Source organism: Manis pentadactyla, chromosome 2, assembly GCF_030020395.1.
Source record: "Manis pentadactyla isolate mManPen7 chromosome 2, mManPen7.hap1, whole genome shotgun sequence".
In the NCBI taxonomy this organism is placed as follows: Eukaryota; Metazoa; Chordata; class Mammalia; order Pholidota; family Manidae; genus Manis; species Manis pentadactyla.
Genome location: NC_080020.1, coordinates 20,108,959 through 20,132,182, shown reverse-complemented (window position 1 = coordinate 20,132,182; position 23,224 = coordinate 20,108,959).

Here is a 23,224-nt window from a genome sequence, read left to right as displayed (position 1 = left end):
GGAAGAAGTAAAGCAACAGCCCAGTTTTAAAAATCTACAATTATATGAGCTACATGATGGTTACTACACTCCCCAGATCAAGTCCACGCAACATACTCCATTACAGTCAGTGTCCATCAGCTTAGCAAGATGCTACAGAATCACTACTTAAACTCTCTGTACTATACTGACTTTCCCGTGGGACCTCCCCACACATAACGTGAGCTGGTCGTAATGCCCCCTGTACACCCTTCTGCCTCCCTTCCCAACCAGCCTTCCTAGTCCCTTACTTTCATAAATTAGTGATGGGGAGGGTCAAGTAAACATAATGTTACTCATGTAGTTGTAGACTAATGATAAATAAACAATAAGTAAGGAAGTACATACATGAATACATACATAAAAAATAAATAATAGAATACAGCAGACCAGTTTAGAAGAGACATTTGCACCCCTATGTTTATCACAGCACTATACACAATAGCCAAGGTAAGTGTCCATCAGTAGATGAACAGTGGAATATTATTCAGCCAGAGGAAGGAAACCAATCCTACCATTTACAACAACATGGATGGAGCTAGAGGGTATTATGCTCAGTGAAATAAGCCACGCAGAAAACAAAAAATGTCAAATGATTTCACTCACCTATGGAGTATAAAAACAAGAAAGAGAGTGAAAGAACAAGACAGTAGTAGCCTCACCGAACCCAGGAAGGGACTCACGGTTACGAACGGGAATGTGACTGAGGAGGATGGTTTGGAAAGGAGAGAAGAGAGGGAAAATGGGGCATTACGAGTAGCACACATAATGTGGGCAGGCGGCAGGTATGGTCAAGGGAGTATAACACAGCAAAGATCAGTAGCACTTCTACAGCATATTCCTGGGCTGATGGACATTGACTCTTAAGGGCTATGTGTGGGGGGGACTTGGTAATGGGGGTAGTCTAACAACCATAATGCTGCTCATGGAACTGTTTAGTACTGACACCAAAATAAAAGGAAACACACAGTACCTTGGGTCTGGATTCCAATTTTACCTGATGCTGTCAAGTTGGTCAGTGTCCACCTCACCAGAATCACAGCTGCTCCTCTAAGCATACACATTCTGTCTCTAGGAAAGAGGCACCACTGTGACATCATGGAATTTCCAGACAACAGTGCTGCTCTTGCAAACTCCACCCCCATGGCGGGCACTGCCCAGCCGTGGGGAGCTGCATCACAATTTGAACAGGGAATATTATTCACCATATAAATAATGATTTCACTCGTGATGGGAGTATCAGAACAAAGAAAAAACTGAAGGAGAAAACATGAGCAGTCTCACAGAAACCAGGAATGGACTACAAGTTACCAAAGGGAAAGAGACCGGGGTGGATAGTTGGGAAAGAAGGGATAAAGGGAGAGGGAAAGAAAGTGTGCTTTACGATTAGCATGTATAATGTGGGAGGGGGGGTCACAGGGAGGGCTGTACAACACAGAGAAGACAAGTAGTGTTTCTACAGTGTCTTACTATGCTCATGGACAGTGACTGCAAAGGGGCATGTGGGGGAATCTTCATGATGGGGGGAGTCTAATAAACATAATGTTACTCATGTAATTGTGTATTAATGACAGAAAGATAGACAGGAAGATAGATTAATAGATATAGATAGAGAAGAAATGAATTAATGCATGAATAAATAAATATATATGTACATGAACACATACATAAAGAAAGAAAGCAGAAGCCCAGCTGAAAAAAGACACACAAACCCCTGTGTTTACCACAGCACTATTAACAACAGCCAATCCACAATAACAGGAGCTACATTAAGGTTACTACATGCCCCAGATAAAGTCCACCAAACATACCACATTACAGTCACTGTCTGTCAGCATAGTAAGATGCTATAGAATTACTATTTGAACTCTCTGTACTATACAGACTTCCGCACGGGAGGTACCCACACACTATGTGAGCTAATCATAATGCCCCCTGTTCACCCTTCTCCCTCCCTTCACAACCAGTCTTTCTAGTCCCTGAAGCTTTGGTAAATTGGTGATGGATGGTGTCTACTAAACATAATGTTACTCATGTAGTTGTTGACTAATGACAAATGAGTAAATAATAAATAAGCAAGAACATAAATGAATACATACATACATACATAAATAAATAAATAATAAAATGCAGCAGTCCAGTTTAAAACAGACATGTGCACCCCTATGTTTAACACACCACTATTTATAATAACCAAGCTAAGTGTCCAACAGAAGATGAAAAGTGCAATTTTATTCGGCCAAAACAAAACAAGAAATCCTACCATTTACAACAACATGGATGGAGCTAGAGGGTAATATGCACAGAGAAATAACCCAGGCGCAGAAAGACAGGTATCAAATGATATCACTAACCTCTCAGAAGGAGAAGCAAGAGAAACTGAGTGAGCAAAGCAGCACCAGATTCATAGAAGCCAAGAATGGACTAACATGTACCAAAGGGAAAGAGACCGGTGTGGATAGCTGGGACTGGACGGATAAGGGGAGAGGGAAAGAAAGCGTGCATTGCGATTAGCACGTATAATGTGGGAGGGGGGTCCCAGAGAGGCCTGTACATCACAGAGAAGACAAGTAGTGATCTTACAGCATCTTACTATGCTGATGGACAGTGACTGTGAAGGGGTATGTGGGGAGATCTTGGTGAAGGGGGGAGCCTAGTAAACATAATGTCCTCCATGTAATTGTAGATTAATGATACCAAAATATAAAAAAAATGATAAATTGAATTAAGGAATGCAGAAAAGTGGAGACGTTTCATAAAAGAAGAGATACAAATGGCCAAAGAGTCCATGGAAAAATATTCAGCAACAGTAGTCATCAAAGAAAAGCAAATTAAAATAACAGTGTGACATCCCAATTATGTTAGAATGATTCAAAAGAACAAAAACTGACACTGCCAGACCTCAACTGTTGATCAATCTGGTGGGCATGTAAAATGGTATACCATTTTGGGGAAAAGATCTGGCAGTTTGGATAAACTTAAAAACATACTGACCTTATGGCCCTGCAATTCCACTTGTAGGCTTTTACTCAAATGAAAATGGGTGCTTATGCTTACAAAAAGACCTATACACAAACCTTCTCAGAGACTATATTCATAGTAGGCCAAACTAAAAACAGGCTTCTTAAAACATCTGTGGTTTATTCATAGAAAGAAGTACTACTCATCAATAGAAAGGACTGAATCACCAATACAAGATGATAGAATCTCACAGACATGTTGTGTAAAAAACCTTATGCAAAAACAAACCGACAATTGCAGGCGCGCCGGTCGGGCGGTGGGCAGGGGCGTTGGGCATGGGCGGGGCCGAAGGCGCCGCGGGGCGGAGCCAGGAGGTGGCGAGGGGCGGGCGCGCCGGGCGCGGGGAGCTGTCAGCGGCCGCTCTCACAGGGCCGCCTCGCTGGCTGCACCCTTCCGCCAGGAGGAGGCCTTCAGGGAACTTGGGCGGCGGCGGCGGTTCGCTGCTTCCTGGGGAGGGAGGAGCGTTCGTGTGAGCGAGGCCAGGCAGGAGGCCTACACTCGAGCGCCTCCCGAGCCCGTGCCCGCGCCCACACCCGCACCCGCTGGTCCCCAGCCCGGAGGTTCCTCGAGGTCGCCTCGGAGGCGGGCCCCGGTGGCGGCGGCGGGCCCTGGCGGAAGCGGCTCAGCAGACAAGCGGCCTCAGGGTACCGGGCGCCGCCGGGGCCGCCGCGCAGGTGCCTTGGCAAAATGACCCCGGGGTCACCGCGGCGCGGTGCCTGATGGGGGAGGCCGGGGAGCCCCTGCGGACCAACCGAGAGAGCTCAGCAGCTTGCAGGGACAGGCGCGATGCCCGCTGGGAGCTCACCCTGCTGCAACCCTCGCCTCCCTTTTTTATTTTTCCTGGCTTTCATCGTTATCTAGTCAGGAATCCGCGGGTTTCTTTTCACTCTCATTAATCAACAATTATATGAGCAATATTAGAGTTAGTAGACTCCCCAGATCATCAAGTTCCCTCCCTACCGCATACCCTATTAGAGTCACTATCCGTCAGCATAGTACGATTCTATAGAATCACTACTTGACTTCTCTGTATTACACTGACTTCCACGTGGAACCCCTCCCACAATATGGCAGCTAATCTTAAGTCCCCCTTTCCACCCTTCTGCTTCCCTTCCCAACCAGCCTTCCTAGACGCTTACCTTTGGAAAATTGGTGATGGGGGGAGTCTAGTAAACATAATGTTACCCATGTAATTGGAGATTAATGACAAGTAAATAAATAAATAAATGATAGAATGCAGCAGCCCAGTTTTCAAAAGACATGTGCGCCCCTATGTCTATCACAGCACTATTCACAATAGCCAAGCTAACTGTCCATCAGAAGATGAGCAGTGGAATATTATTAGGCCCTATGAAGAACGGAAATCCCATCACTTGCAACAACATGGATGGAGCTAGAGGGTATTATACACAGTGAAAATAAACCCAGTGGAGAAAGACAAGTATGAAATGATTTCAACAACCTTTGGAAAAGGAAATCCAAGAGAAACTGCATGAACAAAACGGCACTAGATTCACAGAACCCAAGAAGACACTGACAGTTACCAAAGGGCAAGGGAATGTGGTGGATAGTTGAGAATGGAGGGATAATGGGAGAGGGAAAGAAAGCGTGCATTACGATTAGCACGTATAATGTGGGAGCGGGGTCACAGGGAGGGCTGTACAACACAGAGAAGACAACTAGTGATTCCACAGTATCTTTTTATGCTCATGGACAGTGACTGCAATGGGGTATCTTCCGGGAATCTTCGTGATCGGGGGAGTCAAGTAAATATAATGTTACTCATGCAATTGTATAATAATGACAGATAGATAGGTAGTTAGATAGATGGAAAGACAGATAAATGAACGAATGCATAAATAAATAAATAAATACATATAAAGGAAGACAGAAAGAAAGTTAGATAGAATGATAGAGAGACTAAAAAGTAGATGGATAGATAGATAGATGGATAAATAGATAGATACATAGATAGAAAGACAGATGAATGAATACATGACTAAATAAATACATACATGAGAGGGAAGGAAGGAAGGAAGGAAGGAAGGAAGGAGGGATGGAGGGAGGAAGGAAGGAAGGAAAGAAAGAAGGAAGGAAGGAGTAAAGCAACAGCCCAGTTTTAAAAATCTACAATTATATGAGCTACATGATGGTTACTACACTCCCCAGATCAAGTCCACGCAACATACTCCATTACAGTCAGTGTCCATCAGCTTAGCAAGATGCTACAGAATCACTACTTAAACTCTCTGTACTATACTGACTTTCCCGTGGGACCTCCCCACACATAACGTGAGCTGGTCGTAATGCCCCCTGTACACCCTTCTGCCTCCCTTCCCAACCAGCCTTCCTAGTCCCTTACTTTCATAAATTAGTGATGGGGAGGGTCAAGTAAACATAATGTTACTCATGTAGTTGTAGACTAATGATAAATAAACAATAAGTAAGGAAGTACATACATGAATACATACAAAGAAAATAAATAATAGAATACAGCAGACCAGTTTAGAAGAGACATTTGCACCCCTATGTTTATCACAGCACTATACACAATAGCCAAGGTAAGTGTCCATCAGTAGATGAACAGTGGAATATTATTCAGCCAGAGGAAGGAAACCAATCCTACCATTTACAACAACATGGATGGAGCTAGAGGGTATTATGCTCAGTGAAATAAGCCACGCAGAAAACAAAAAATGTCAAATGATTTCACTCACCTATGGAGTATAAAAACAAGAAAGAGAGTGAAAGAACAAGACAGTAGTAGCCTCACCGAACCCAGGAAGGGACTCACGGTTACGAACGGGAATGTGACTGAGGAGGATGGTTTGGAAAGGAGAGAAGAGAGGGAAAATGGGGCATTACGAGTAGCACACATAATGTGGGCAGGCGGCAGGTATGGTCAAGGGAGTATAACACAGCAAAGATCAGTAGCACTTCTACAGCATATTCCTGGGCTGATGGACATTGACTCTTAAGGGCTATGTGTGGGGGGGACTTGGTAATGGGGGTAGTCTAACAACCATAATGCTGCTCATGGAACTGTTTAGTACTGACACCAAAATAAAAGGAAACACACAGTACCTTGGGTCTGGATTCCAATTTTACCTGATGCTGTCAAGTTGGTCAGTGTCCACCTCACCAGAATCACAGCTGCTCCTCTAAGCATACACATTCTGTCTCTAGGAAAGAGGCACCACTGTGACATCATGGAATTTCCAGACAACAGTGCTGCTCTTGCAAACTCCACCCCCATGGCGGGCACTGCCCAGCCGTGGGGAGCTGCATCACAATTTGAACAGGGAATATTATTCACCATATAAATAATGATTTCACTCGTGATGGGAGTATCAGAACAAAGAAAAAACTGAAGGAGAAAACATGAGCAGTCTCACAGAAACCAGGAATGGACTACAAGTTACCAAAGGGAAAGAGACCGGGGTGGATAGTTGGGAAAGAAGGGATAAAGGGAGAGGGAAAGAAAGTGTGCTTTACGATTAGCATGTATAATGTGGGAGGGGGGTCACAGGGAGGGCTGTACAACACAGAGAAGACAAGTAGTGTTTCTACAGTGTCTTACTATGCTCATGGACAGTGACTGCAAAGGGGCATGTGGGGGAATCTTCATGATGGGGGGAGTCTAATAAACATAATGTTACTCATGTAATTGTGTATTAATGACAGAAAGATAGACAGGAAGATAGATTAATAGATATAGATAGAGAAGAAATGAATTAATGCATGAATAAATAAATATATATGTACATGAACACATACATAAAGAAAGAAAGCAGAAGCCCAGCTGAAAAAAGACACACAAACCCCTGTGTTTACCACAGCACTATTAACAACAGCCAATCCACAATAACAGGAGCTACATTAAGGTTACTACATGCCCCAGATAAAGTCCACCAAACATACCACATTACAGTCACTGTCCGTCAGCATAGTAAGATGCTATAGAATTACTATTTGAACTCTCTGTACTATACAGACTTCCGCACGGGAGGTACCCACACACTATGTGAGCTAATCATAATGCCCCCTGTTCACCCTTCTCCCTCCCTTCACAACCAGTCTTTCTAGTCCCTGAAGCTTTGGTAAATTGGTGATGGATGGTGTCTACTAAACATAATGTTACTCATGTAGTTGTTGACTAATGACAAATGAGTAAATAATAAATAAGCAAGATTATAAATGAATACATACATACATACATAAAAAAATAAATAATAAAATGCAGCAGTCCAGTTTAAAACAGACATGTGCACCCCTATGTTTAACACACCACTATTTATAATAACCAAGCTAAGTGTCCAACAGAAGATGAAAAGTGCAATTTTATTCAGCCAAAACAAAACAAGAAATCCTACCATTTACAACAACATGGATGGAGCTAGAGGGTAATATGCACAGAGAAATAACCCAGGCGCAGAAAGACAGGTATCAAATGATATCAATAACCTCTCAGAAGGAGAAGCAAGAGAAACTGAGTGAGCAAAGCAGCACCAGATTCATAGAAGCCAAGAATGGACTAACATGTACCAAAGGGAAAGAGACCGGTGTGGATAGCTGGGACTGGACGGATAAGGGGAGAGGGAAAGAAAGCGTGCATTGCGATTAGCACGTATAATGTGGGAGGGGAGTCCCAGAGAGGCCTGTACATCACAGAGAAGACAAGTAGTGATCTTACAGCATCTTACTATGCTGATGGACAGTGACTGTGAAGGGGTATGTGGGGAGATCTTGGTGAAGGGTGGAGCCTAGTAAACATAATGTCCTCCATGTAATTGTAGATTAATGATACCAAAATATAAAAAAAATGATAAATTGAATTAAGGAATGCAGAAAAGTGGAGACGTTTCATAAAAGAAGAGATACAAATGGCCAAAGAGTCCATGGAAAAATATTCAGCAACAGTAGTCATCAAAGAAAAGCAAATTAAAATAACAGTGTGACATCCCAATTATGTTAGAATGATTCAAAAGAACAAAAACTGACACTGCCAGACCTCAACTGTTGATCAATCTGGTGGGCATGTAAAATGGTATACCATTTTGGGGAAAAGATCTGGCAGTTTGGATAAACTTAAAAACATACTGACCTTATGGCCCTGCAATTCCACTTGTAGGCTTTTACTCAAATGAAAATGGGTGCTTATGCTTACAAAAAGACCTATACACAAACCTTCTCAGAGACTATATTCATAGTAGGCCAAACTAAAAACAGGCTTCTTAAAACATCTGTGGTTTATTCATAGAAAGAAGTACTACTCATCAATAGAAAGGACTGAATCACCAATACAAGATGATAGAATCTCACAGACATGTTGTGTAAAAAACCTTATGCAAAAACAAACCGACAATTGCAGGCGCGCCGGTCGGGCGGTGGGCAGGGGCGTTGGGCATGGGCGGGGCCGAAGGCGCCGCGGGGCGGAGCCAGGAGGTGGCGAGGGGCGGGCGCGCCGGGCGCGGGGAGCTGTCAGTGGCCGCTCTCACAGGGCCGCCTCGCTGGCTGCACCCTTCCGCCAGGAGGAGGCCTTCAGGGAACTTGGGCGGCGGCGGCGGTTCGCTGCTTCCTGGGGAGGGAGGAGCGTTCGTGTGAGCGAGGCCAGGCAGGAGGCCTACACTCGAGCGCCTCCCGAGCCCGTGCCCGCGCCCACACCCGCACCCGCTGGTCCCCAGCCCGGAGGTTCCTCGAGGTCGCCTCGGAGGCGGGCCCCGGTGGCGGCGGCGGGCCCTGGCGGAAGCGGCTCAGCAGACAAGCGGCCTCAGGGTACCGGGCGCCGCCGGGGCCGCCGCGCAGGTGCCTTGGCAAAATGACCCCGGGGTCACCGCGGCGCGGTGCCTGATGGGGGAGGCCGGGGAGCCCCTGCGGACCAACCGAGAGAGCTCAGCAGCTTGCAGGGACAGGCGGGACGCCCGCTGGGAGCTCACCCTGCTGCAACCCTCGCCTCCCTTTTTTATTTTTCCTGGCTTTCATCGTTATCTAGTCAGGAGTCCGCGGGTTTCTTTTCACTCTCATTAATCAACAATTATATGAGCAATATTAGAGTTAGTAGACTCCCCAGATCATCAAGTTCCCTCCTTACCGCATACCCTATTAGAGTCACTATCCGTCAGCATAGTACGATTCTATAGAATCACTACTTGACTTCTCTGTATTACACTGACTTCCACGTGGAACCCCTCCCACATTATGGCAGCTAATCTTAAGTCCCCCTTTCCACCCTTCTGCTTCCCTTCCCAACCAGCCTTCCTAGACGCTTACCTTTGGAAAATTGGTGATGGGGGGAGTCTAGTAAACATAATGTTACCCATGTAATTGGAGATTAATGACAAGTAAATAAATAAATAAATGATAGAATGCAGCAGCCCAGTTTTCAAAAGACATGTGCGCCCCTATGTCTATCACAGCACTATTCACAATAGCCAAGCTAACTGTCCATCAGAAGATGAGCAGTGGAATATTATTAGGCCCTATGAAGAACGGAAATCCCATCACTTGCAACAACATGGATGGAGCTAGAGGGTATTATGCACAGTGAAATAAACCCAGTGGAGAAAGACAAGTATGAAATGATTTCAACAACCTTTGGAAAAGGAAATCCAAGAGAAACTGCATGAACAAAACGGCACTAGATTCACAGAACCCAAGAAGACACTGACAGTTACCAAAGGGCAAGGGAATGTGGTGGATAGTTGAGAATGGAGGGATAATGGGAGAGGGAAAGAAAGCGTGCATTACGATTAGCACGTATAATGTGGGAGCGGGGTCACAGGGAGGGCTGTACAACACAGAGAAGACAACTAGTGATTCCACAGTATCTTTTTATGCTCATGGACAGTGACTGCAATGGGGTATCTTCCGGGAATCTTCGTGATCGGGGGAGTCAAGTAAATATAATGTTACTCATGCAATTGTATAATAATGACAGATAGATAGGTAGTTAGATAGATGGAAAGACAGATAAATGAATGAATGCATAAATAAATAAATAAATACATATAAAGGAAGACAGAAAGAAAGTTAGATAGAATGATAGAGAGACTAAAAAGTAGATGGATAGATAGATAGATGGATAAATAGATAGATACATAGATAGAAAGACAGATGAATGAATACATGACTAAATAAATACATACATGAGAGGGAAGGAAGGAAGGAAGGAAGGAAGGAGGGATGGAGGGAGGAAGGAAGGAAGGAAAGAAAGAAGGAAGGAAGGAGTAAAGCAACAGCCCAGTTTTAAAAATCTACAATTATATGAGCTACATGATGGTTACTACACTCCCCAGATCAAGTCCACGCAACATACTCCATTACAGTCAGTGTCCATCAGCTTAGCAAGATGCTACAGAATCACTACTTAAACTCTCTGTACTATACTGACTTTCCCGTGGGACCTCCCCACACATAACGTGAGCTGGTCGTAATGCCCCCTGTACACCCTTCTGCCTCCCTTCCCAACCAGCCTTCCTAGTCCCTTACTTTCATAAATTAGTGATGGGCAGGGTCAAGTAAACATAATGTTACTCATGTAGTTGTAGACTAATGATAAATAAACAATAAGTAAGGAAGTACATACATGAATACATACATAAAAAATAAATAATAGAATACAGCAGACCAGTTTAGAAGAGACATTTGCACCCCTATGTTTATCACAGCACTATACACAATAGCCAAGGTAAGTGTCCATCAGTAGATGAACAGTGGAATATTATTCAGCCAGAGGAAGGAAACCAATCCTACCATTTACAACAACATGGATGGAGCTAGAGGGTATTATGCTCAGTGAAATAAGCCACGCAGAAAACAAAAAATGTCAAATGATTTCACTCACCTATGGAGTATAAAAACAAGAAAGAGAGTGAAAGAACAAGACAGTAGTAGCCTCACCGAACCCAGGAAGGGACTCACGGTTACGAACGGGAATGTGACTGAGGAGGATGGTTTGGAAAGGAGAGAAGAGAGGGAAAATGGGGCATTACGAGTAGCACACATAATGTGGGCAGGCGGCAGGTATGGTCAAGGGAGTATAACACAGCAAAGATCAGTAGCACTTCTACAGCATATTCCTGGGCTGATGGACATTGACTCTTAAGGGCTATGTGTGGGGGGGACTTGGTAATGGGGGTAGTCTAACAACCATAATGCTGCTCATGGAACTGTTTAGTACTGACACCAAAATAAAAGGAAACACACAGTACCTTGGGTCTGGATTCCAATTTTACCTGATGCTGTCAAGTTGGTCAGTGTCCACCTCACCAGAATCACAGCTGCTCCTCTAAGCATACACATTCTGTCTCTAGGAAAGAGGCACCACTGTGACATCATGGAATTTCCAGACAACAGTGCTGCTCTTGCAAACTCCACCCCCATGGCGGGCACTGCCCAGCCGTGGGGAGCTGCATCACAATTTGAACAGGGAATATTATTCACCATATAAATAATGATTTCACTCGTGATGGGAGTATCAGAACAAAGAAAAAACTGAAGGAGAAAACATGAGCAGTCTCACAGAAACCAGGAATGGACTACAAGTTACCAAAGGGAAAGAGACCGGGGTGGATAGTTGGGAAAGAAGGGATAAAGGGAGAGGGAAAGAAAGTGTGCTTTACGATTAGCATGTATAATGTGGGAGGGGGGTCACAGGGAGGGCTGTACAACACAGAGAAGACAAGTAGTGTTTCTACAGTGTCTTACTATGCTCATGGACAGTGACTGCAAAGGGGCATGTGGGGGAATCTTCATGATGGGGGGAGTCTAATAAACATAATGTTACTCATGTAATTGTGTATTAATGACAGAAAGATAGACAGGAAGATAGATTAATAGATATAGATAGAGAAGAAATGAATTAATGCATGAATAAATAAATATATATGTACATGAACACATACATAAAGAAAGAAAGCAGAAGCCCAGCTGAAAAAGACACACAAACCCCTGTGTTTACCACAGCACTATTAACAACAGCCAATCCACAATAACAGGAGCTACATTAAGGTTACTACATGCCCCAGATAAAGTCCACCAAACATACCACATTACAGTCACTGTCCGTCAGCATAGTAAGATGCTATAGAATTACTATTTGAACTCTCTGTACTATACAGACTTCCGCACGGGAGGTACCCACACACTATGTGAGCTAATCATAATGCCCCCTGTTCACCCTTCTCCCTCCCTTCACAACCAGTCTTTCTAGTCCCTGAAGCTTTGGTAAATTGGTGATGGATGGTGTCTACTAAACATAATGTTACTCATGTAGTTGTTGACTAATGACAAATGAGTAAATAATAAATAAGCAAGAATATAAATGAATACATACATACATACATAAAAAAATAAATAATAAAATGCAGCAGTCCAGTTTAAAACAGACATGTGCACCCCTATGTTTAACACACCACTATTTATAATAACCAAGCTAAGTGTCCAACAGAAGATGAAAAGTGCAATTTTATTCAGCCAAAACAAAACAAGAAATCCTACCATTTACAACAACATGGATGGAGCTAGAGGGTAATATGCACAGAGAAATAACCCAGGCGCAGAAAGACAGGTATCAAATGATATCAATAACCTCTCAGAAGGAGAAGCAAGAGAAACTGAGTGAGCAAAGCAGCACCAGATTCATAGAAGCCAAGAATGGACTAACATGTACCAAAGGGAAAGAGACCGGTGTGGATAGCTGGGACTGGACGGATAAGGGGAGAGGGAAAGAAAGCGTGCATTGCGATTAGCACGTATAATGTGGGAGGGGAGTCCCAGAGAGGCCTGTACATCACAGAGAAGACAAGTAGTGATCTTACAGCATCTTACTATGCTGATGGACAGTGACTGTGAAGGGGTATGTGGGGAGATCTTGGTGAAGGGTGGAGCCTAGTAAACATAATGTCCTCCATGTAATTGTAGATTAATGATACCAAAATATAAAAAAAATGATAAATTGAATTAAGGAATGCAGAAAAGTGGAGACGTTTCATAAAAGAAGAGATACAAATGGCCAAAGAGTCCATGGAAAAATATTCAGCAACAGTAGTCATCAAAGAAAAGCAAATTAAAATAACAGTGTGACATCCCAATTATGTTAGAATGATTCAAAAGAACAAAAACTGACACTGCCAGACCTCAACTGTTGATCAATCTGGTGGGCATGTAAAATGGTATACCATTTTGGGGAAAAGATCTGGCAGTTTGGATAAACTTAAAAACATACTGACCTTATGGCCCTGCAATTCCACTTGTAGGCTTTTACTCAAATGAAAATGGGTGCTTATGCTTACAAAAAGACCTATACACAAACCTTCTCAGAGACTATATTCATAGTAGGCCAAACTAAAAACAGGCTTCTTAAAACATCTGTGGTTTATTCATAGAAAGAAGTACTACTCATCAATAGAAAGGACTGAATCACCAATACAAGATGATAGAATCTCACAGACATGTTGTGTAAAAAACCTTATGCAAAAACAAACCGACAATTGCAGGCGCGCCGGTCGGGCGGTGGGCAGGGGCGTTGGGCATGGGCGGGGCCGAAGGCGCCGCGGGGCGGAGCCAGGAGGTGGCGAGGGGCGGGCGCGCCGGGCGCGGGGAGCTGTCAGCGGCCGCTCTCACAGGGCCGCCTCGCTGGCTGCACCCTTCCGCCAGGAGGAGGCCTTCAGGGAACTTGGGCGGCGGCGGCGGTTCGCTGCTTCCTGGGGAGGGAGGAGCGTTCGTGTGAGCGAGGCCAGGCAGGAGGCCTACACTCGAGCGCCTCCCGAGCCCGTGCCCGCGCCCACACCCGCACCCGCTGGTCCCCAGCCCGGAGGTTCCTCGAGGTCGCCTCGGAGGCGGGCCCCGGTGGCGGCGGCGGGCCCTGGCGGAAGCGGCTCAGCAGACAAGCGGCCTCAGGGTACCGGGCGCCGCCGGGGCCGCCGCGCAGGTGCCTTGGCAAAATGACCCCGGGGTCACCGCGGCGCGGTGCCTGATGGGGGAGGCCGGGGAGCCCCTGCGGACCAACCGAGAGAGCTCAGCAGCTTGCAGGGACAGGCGGGACGCCCGCTGGGAGCTCACCCTGCTGCAACCCTCGCCTCCCTTTTTTATTTTTCCTGGCTTTCATCGTTATCTAGTCAGGAGTCCGCGGGTTTCTTTTCACTCTCATTAATCAACAATTATATGAGCAATATTAGAGTTAGTAGACTCCCCAGATCATCAAGTTCCCTCCTTACCGCATACCCTATTAGAGTCACTATCCGTCAGCATAGTACGATTCTATAGAATCACTACTTGACTTCTCTGTATTACACTGACTTCCACGTGGAACCCCTCCCACATTATGGCAGCTAATCTTAAGTCCCCCTTTCCACCCTTCTGCTTCCCTTCCCAACCAGCCTTCCTAGACGCTTACCTTTGGAAAATTGGTGATGGGGGGAGTCTAGTAAACATAATGTTACCCATGTAATTGGAGATTAATGACAAGTAAATAAATAAATAAATGATAGAATGCAGCAGCCCAGTTTTCAAAAGACATGTGCGCCCCTATGTCTATCACAGCACTATTCACAATAGCCAAGCTAACTGTCCATCAGAAGATGAGCAGTGGAATATTATTAGGCCCTATGAAGAACGGAAATCCCATCACTTGCAACAACATGGATGGAGCTAGAGGGTATTATGCACAGTGAAATAAACCCAGTGGAGAAAGACAAGTATGAAATGATTTCAACAACCTTTGGAAAAGGAAATCCAAGAGAAACTGCATGAACAAAACGGCACTAGATTCACAGAACCCAAGAAGACACTGACAGTTACCAAAGGGCAAGGGAATGTGGTGGATAGTTGAGAATGGAGGGATAATGGGAGAGGGAAAGAAAGCGTGCATTACGATTAGCACGTATAATGTGGGAGCGGGGTCACAGGGAGGGCTGTACAACACAGAGAAGACAACTAGTGATTCCACAGTATCTTTTTATGCTCATGGACAGTGACTGCAATGGGGTATCTTCCGGGAATCTTCGTGATCGGGGGAGTCAAGTAAATATAATGTTACTCATGCAATTGTATAATAATGACAGATAGATAGGTAGTTAGATAGATGGAAAGACAGATAAATGAACGAATGCATAAATAAATAAATAAATACATATAAAGGAAGACAGAAAGAAAGTTAGATAGAATGATAGAGAGACTAAAAAGTAGATGGATAGATAGATAGATGGATAAATAGATAGATACATAGATAGAAAGACAGATGAATGAATACATGACTAAATAAATACATACATGAGAGGGAAGGAAGGAAGGAAGGAAGGAAGGAGGGATGGAGGGAGGAAGGAAGGAAGGAAAGAAAGAAGGAAGGAAGAAGTAAAGCAACAGCCCAGTTTTAAAAATCTACAATTATATGAGCTACATGATGGTTACTACACTCCCCAGATCAAGTCCACGCAACATACTCCATTACAGTCAGTGTCCATCAGCTTAGCAAGATGCTACAGAATCACTACTTAAACTCTCTGTACTATACTGACTTTCCCGTGGGACCTCCCCACACATAACGTGAGCTGGTCGTAATGCCCCCTGTACACCCTTCTGCCTCCCTTCCCAACCAGCCTTCCTAGTCCCTTACTTTCATAAATTAGTGATGGGGAGGGTCAAGTAAACATAATGTTACTCATGTAGTTGTAGACTAATGATAAATAAACAATAAGTAAGGAAGTACATACATGAATACATACATAAAAAATAAATAATAGAATACAGCAGACCAGTTTAGAAGAGACATTTGCACCCCTATGTTTATCACAGCACTATACACAATAGCCAAGGTAAGTGTCCATCAGTAGATGAACAGTGGAATATTATTCAGCCAGAGGAAGGAAACCAATCCTACCATTTACAACAACATGGATGGAGCTAGAGGGTATTATGCTCAGTGAAATAAGCCACGCAGAAAACAAAAAATGTCAAATGATTTCACTCACCTATGGAGTATAAAAACAAGAAAGAGAGTGAAAGAACAAGACAGTAGTAGCCTCACCGAACCCAGGAAGGGACTCACGGTTACGAACGGGAATGTGACTGAGGAGGATGGTTTGGAAAGGAGAGAAGAGAGGGAAAATGGGGCATTACGAGTAGCACACATAATGTGGGCAGGCGGCAGGTATGGTCAAGGGAGTATAACACAGCAAAGATCAGTAGCACTTCTACAGCATATTCCTGGGCTGATGGACATTGACTCTTAAGGGCTATGTGTGGGGGGGACTTGGTAATGGGGGTAGTCTAACAACCATAATGCTGCTCATGGAACTGTTTAGTACTGACACCAAAATAAAAGGAAACACACAGTACCTTGGGTCTGGATTCCAATTTTACCTGATGCTGTCAAGTTGGTCAGTGTCCACCTCACCAGAATCACAGCTGCTCCTCTAAGCATACACATTCTGTCTCTAGGAAAGAGGCACCACTGTGACATCATGGAATTTCCAGACAACAGTGCTGCTCTTGCAAACTCCACCCCCATGGCGGGCACTGCCCAGCCGTGGGGAGCTGCATCACAATTTGAACAGGGAATATTATTCACCATATAAATAATGATTTCACTCGTGATGGGAGTATCAGAACAAAGAAAAAACTGAAGGAGAAAACATGAGCAGTCTCACAGAAACCAGGAATGGACTACAAGTTACCAAAGGGAAAGAGACCGGGGTGGATAGTTGGGAAAGAAGGGATAAAGGGAGAGGGAAAGAAAGTGTGCTTTACGATTAGCATGTATAATGTGGGAGGGGGGTCACAGGGAGGGCTGTACAACACAGAGAAGACAAGTAGTGTTTCTACAGTGTCTTACTATGCTCATGGACAGTGACTGCAAAGGGGCATGTGGGGGAATCTTCATGATGGGGGGAGTCTAATAAACATAATGTTACTCATGTAATTGTGTATTAATGACAGAAAGATAGACAGGAAGATAGATTAATAGATATAGATAGAGAAGAAATGAATTAATGCATGAATAAATAAATATATATGTACATGAACACATACATAAAGAAAGAAAGCAGAAGCCCAGCTGAAAAAGACACACAAACCCCTGTGTTTACCACAGCACTATTAACAACAGCCAATCCACAATAACAGGAGCTACATTAAGGTTACTACATGCCCCAGATAAAGTCCACCAAACATACCACATTACAGTCACTGTCCGTCAGCATAGTAAGATGCTATAGAATTACTATTTGAACTCTCTGTACTATACAGACTTCCGCACGGGAGGTACCCACACACTATGTGAGCTAATCATAATGCCCCCTGTTCACCCTTCTCCCTCCCTTCACAACCAGTCTTTCTAGTCCCTGAAGCTTTGGTAAATTGGTGATGGATGGTGTCTACTAAACATAATGTTACTCATGTAGTTGTTGACTAATGACAAATGAGTAAATAATAAATAAGCAAGAATATAAATGAATACATACATACATACATAAAAAAATAAATAATAAAATGCAGCAGTCCAGTTTAAAACAGACATGTGCACCCCTATGTTTAACACACCACTATTTATAATAACCAAGCTAAGTGTCCAACAGAAGATGAAAAGTGCAATTTTATTCAGCCAAAACAAAACAAGAAATCCTACCATTTACAACAACATGGATGGAGCTAGAGGGTAATATGCACAGAGAAATAACCCAGGCGCAGAAAGACAGGTATCAAATGATATCAATAACCTCTCAGAAGGAGAAGCAAGAGAAACTGAGTGAGCAAAGCAGCACCAGATTCATAGAAGCCAAGAATGGACTAACATGTACCAAAGGGAAAGAGACCGGTGTGGATAGCTGGGACTGGACGGATAAGGGGAGAGGGAAAGAAAGCGTGCATTGCGATTAGCACGTATAATGTGGGAGGGGAGTCCCAGAGAGGCCTGTACATCACAGAGAAGACAAGTAGTGATCTTACAGCATCTTACTATGCTGATGGACAGTGACTGTGAAGGGGTATGTGGGGAGATCTTGGTGAAGGGTGGAGCCTAGTAAACATAATGTCCTCCATGTAATTGTAGATTAATGATACCAAAATATAAAAAAAATGATAAATTGAATTAAGGAATGCAGAAAAGTGGAGACGTTTCATAAAAGAAGAGATACAAATGGCCAAAGAGTCCATGGAAAAATATTCAGCAACAGTAGTCATCAAAGAAAAGCAAATTAAAATAACAGTGTGACATCCCAATTATGTTAGAATGATTCAAAAGAACAAAAACTGACACTGCCAGACCTCAACTGTTGATCAATCTGGTGGGCATGTAAAATGGTATACCATTTTGGGGAAAAGATCTGGCAGTTTGGATAAACTTAAAAACATACTGACCTTATGGCCCTGCAATTCCACTTGTAGGCTTTTACTCAAATGAAAATGGGTGCTTATGCTTACAAAAAGACCTATACACAAACCTTCTCAGAGACTATATTCATAGTAGGCCAAACTAAAAACAGGCTTCTTAAAACATCTGTGGTTTATTCATAGAAAGAAGTACTACTCATCAATAGAAAGGACTGAATCACCAATACAAGATGATAGAATCTCACAGACATGTTGTGTAAAAAACCTTATGCAAAAACAAACCGACAATTGCAGGCGCGCCGGTCGGGCGGTGGGCAGGGGCGTTGGGCATGGGCGGGGCCGAAGGCGCCGCGGGGCGGAGCCAGGAGGTGGCGAGGGGCGGGCGCGCCGGGCGCGGGGAGCTGTCAGCGGCCGCTCTCACAGGGCCGCCTCGCTGGCTGCACCCTTCCGCCAGGAGGAGGCCTTCAGGGAACTTGGGCGGCGGCGGCGGTTCGCTGCTTCCTGGGGAGGGAGGAGCGTTCGTGTGAGCGAGGCCAGGCAGGAGGCCTACACTCGAGCGCCTCCCGAGCCCGTGCCCGCGCCCACACCCGCACCCGCTGGTCCCCAGCCCGGAGGTTCCTCGAGGTCGCCTCGGAGGCGGGCCCCGGTGGCGGCGGCGGGCCCTGGCGGAAGCGGCTCAGCAGACAAGCGGCCTCAGGGTACCGGGCGCCGCCGGGGCCGCCGCGCAGGTGCCTTGGCAAAATGACCCCGGGGTCACCGCGGCGCGGTGCCTGATGGGGGAGGCCGGGGAGCCCCTGCGGACCAACCGAGAGAGCTCAGCAGCTTGCAGGGACAGGCGGGACGCCCGCTGGGAGCTCACCCTGCTGCAACCCTCGCCTCCCTTTTTTATTTTTCCTGGCTTTCATCGTTATCTAGTCAGGAGTCCGCGGGTTTCTTTTCACTCTCATTAATCAACAATTATATGAGCAATATTAGAGTTAGTAGACTCCCCAGATCATCAAGTTCCCTCCTTACCGCATACCCTATTAGAGTCACTATCCGTCAGCATAGTACGATTCTATAGAATCACTACTTGACTTCTCTGTATTACACTGACTTCCACGTGGAACCCCTCCCACATTATGGCAGCTAATCTTAAGTCCCCCTTTCCACCCTTCTGCTTCCCTTCCCAACCAGCCTTCCTAGACGCTTACCTTTGGAAAATTGGTGATGGGGGGAGTCTAGTAAACATAATGTTACCCATGTAATTGGAGATTAATGACAAGTAAATAAATAAATAAATGATAGAATGCAGCAGCCCAGTTTTCAAAAGACATGTGCGCCCCTATGTCTATCACAGCACTATTCACAATAGCCAAGCTAACTGTCCATCAGAAGATGAGCAGTGGAATATTATTAGGCCCTATGAAGAACGGAAATCCCATCACTTGCAACAACATGGATGGAGCTAGAGGGTATTATGCACAGTGAAATAAACCCAGTGGAGAAAGACAAGTATGAAATGATTTCAACAACCTTTGGAAAAGGAAATCCAAGAGAAACTGCATGAACAAAACGGCACTAGATTCACAGAACCCAAGAAGACACTGACAGTTACCAAAGGGCAAGGGAATGTGGTGGATAGTTGAGAATGGAGGGATAATGGGAGAGGGAAAGAAAGCGTGCATTACGATTAGCACGTATAATGTGGGAGCGGGGTCACAGGGAGGGCTGTACAACACAGAGAAGACAACTAGTGATTCCACAGTATCTTTTTATGCTCATGGACAGTGACTGCAATGGGGTATCTTCCGGGAATCTTCGTGATCGGGGGAGTCAAGTAAATATAATGTTACTCATGCAATTGTATAATAATGACAGATAGATAGGTAGTTAGATAGATGGAAAGACAGATAAATGAACGAATGCATAAATAAATAAATAAATACATATAAAGGAAGACAGAAAGAAAGTTAGATAGAATGATAGAGAGACTAAAAAGTAGATGGATAGATAGATAGATGGATAAATAGATAGATACATAGATAGAAAGACAGATGAATGAATACATGACTAAATAAATACATACATGAGAGGGAAGGAAGGAAGGAAGGAAGGAAGGAGGGATGGAGGGAGGAAGGAAGGAAGGAAAGAAAGAAGGAAGGAAGAAGTAAAGCAACAGCCCAGTTTTAAAAATCTACAATTATATGAGCTACATGATGGTTACTACACTCCCCAGATCAAGTCCACGCAACATACTCCATTACAGTCAGTGTCCATCAGCTTAGCAAGATGCTACAGAATCACTACTTAAACTCTCTGTACTATACTGACTTTCCCGTGGGACCTCCCCACACATAACGTGAGCTGGTCGTAATGCCCCCTGTACACCCTTCTGCCTCCCTTCCCAACCAGCCTTCCTAGTCCCTTACTTTCATAAATTAGTGATGGGGAGGGTCAAGTAAACATAATGTTACTCATGTAGTTGTAGACTAATGATAAATAAACAATAAGTAAGGAAGTACATACATGAATACATACATAAAAAATAAATAATAGAATACAGCAGACCAGTTTAGAAGAGACATTTGCACCCCTATGTTTATCACAGCACTATACACAATAGCCAAGGTAAGTGTCCATCAGTAGATGAACAGTGGAATATTATTCAGCCAGAGGAAGGAAACCAATCCTACCATTTACAACAACATGGATGGAGCTAGAGGGTATTATGCTCAGTGAAATAAGCCACGCAGAAAACAAAAAATGTCAAATGATTTCACTCACCTATGGAGTATAAAAACAAGAAAGAGAGTGAAAGAACAAGACAGTAGTAGCCTCACCGAACCCAGGAAGGGACTCACGGTTACGAACGGGAATGTGACTGAGGAGGATGGTTTGGAAAGGAGAGAAGAGAGGGAAAATGGGGCATTACGAGTAGCACACATAATGTGGGCAGGCGGCAGGTATGGTCAAGGGAGTATAACACAGCAAAGATCAGTAGCACTTCTACAGCATATTCCTGGGCTGATGGACATTGACTCTTAAGGGCTATGTGTGGGGGGGACTTGGTAATGGGGGTAGTCTAACAACCATAATGCTGCTCATGGAACTGTTTAGTACTGACACCAAAATAAAAGGAAACACACAGTACCTTGGGTCTGGATTCCAATTTTACCTGATGCTGTCAAGTTGGTCAGTGTCCACCTCACCAGAATCACAGCTGCTCCTCTAAGCATACACATTCTGTCTCTAGGAAAGAGGCACCACTGTGACATCATGGAATTTCCAGACAACAGTGCTGCTCTTGCAAACTCCACCCCCATGGCGGGCACTGCCCAGCCGTGGGGAGCTGCATCACAATTTGAACAGGGAATATTATTCACCATATAAATAATGATTTCACTCGTGATGGGAGTATCAGAACAAAGAAAAAACTGAAGGAGAAAACATGAGCAGTCTCACAGAAACCAGGAATGGACTACAAGTTACCAAAGGGAAAGAGACCGGGGTGGATAGTTGGGAAAGAAGGGATAAAGGGAGAGGGAAAGAAAGTGTGCTTTACGATTAGCATGTATAATGTGGGAGGGGGGTCACAGGGAGGGCTGTACAACACAGAGAAGACAAGTAGTGTTTCTACAGTGTCTTACTATGCTCATGGACAGTGACTGCAAAGGGGCATGTGGGGGAATCTTCATGATGGGGGGAGTCTAATAAACATAATGTTACTCATGTAATTGTGTATTAATGACAGAAAGATAGACAGGAAGATAGATTAATAGATATAGATAGAGAAGAAATGAATTAATGCATGAATAAATAAATATATATGTACATGAACACATACATAAAGAAAGAAAGCAGAAGCTCAGCTGAAAAAGACACACAAACCCCTGTGTTTACCACAGCACTATTAACAACAGCCAATCCACAATAACAGGAGCTACATTAAGGTTACTACATGCCCCAGATAAAGTCCACCAAACATACCACATTACAGTCACTGTCCGTCAGCATAGTAAGATGCTATAGAATTACTATTTGAACTCTCTGTACTATACAGACTTCCGCACGGGAGGTACCCACACACTATGTGAGCTAATCATAATGCCCCCTGTTCACCCTTCTCCCTCCCTTCACAACCAGTCTTTCTAGTCCCTGAAGCTTTGGTAAATTGGTGATGGATGGTGTCTACTAAACATAATGTTACTCATGTAGTTGTTGACTAATGACAAATGAGTAAATAATAAATAAGCAAGAATATAAATGAAGACATACATACATACATAAAAAAATAAATAATAAAATGCAGCAGTCCAGTTTAAAACAGACATGTGCACCCCTATGTTTAACACACCACTATTTATAATAACCAAGCTAAGTGTCCAACAGAAGATGAAAAGTGCAATTTTATTCAGCCAAAACAAAACAAGAAATCCTACCATTTACAACAACATGGATGGAGCTAGAGGGTAATATGCACAGAGAAATAACCCAGGCGCAGAAAGACAGGTATCAAATGATATCAATAACATCTCAGAAGGAGAAGCAAGAGAAACTGAGTGAGCAAAGCAGCACCAGATTCATAGAAGCCAAGAATGGACTAACATGTACCAAAGGGAAAGAGACCGGTGTGGATAGCTGGGACTGGACGGATAAGGGGAGAGGGAAAGAAAGCGTGCATTGCGATTAGCACGTATAATGTGGGAGGGGGGTCCCAGAGAGGCCTGTACATCACAGAGAAGACAAGTAGTGATCTTACAGCATCTTACTATGCTGATGGACAGTGACTGTGAAGGGGTATGTGGGGAGATCTTGGTGAAGGGTGGAGCCTAGTAAACATAATGTCCTCCATGTAATTGTAGATTAATGATACCAA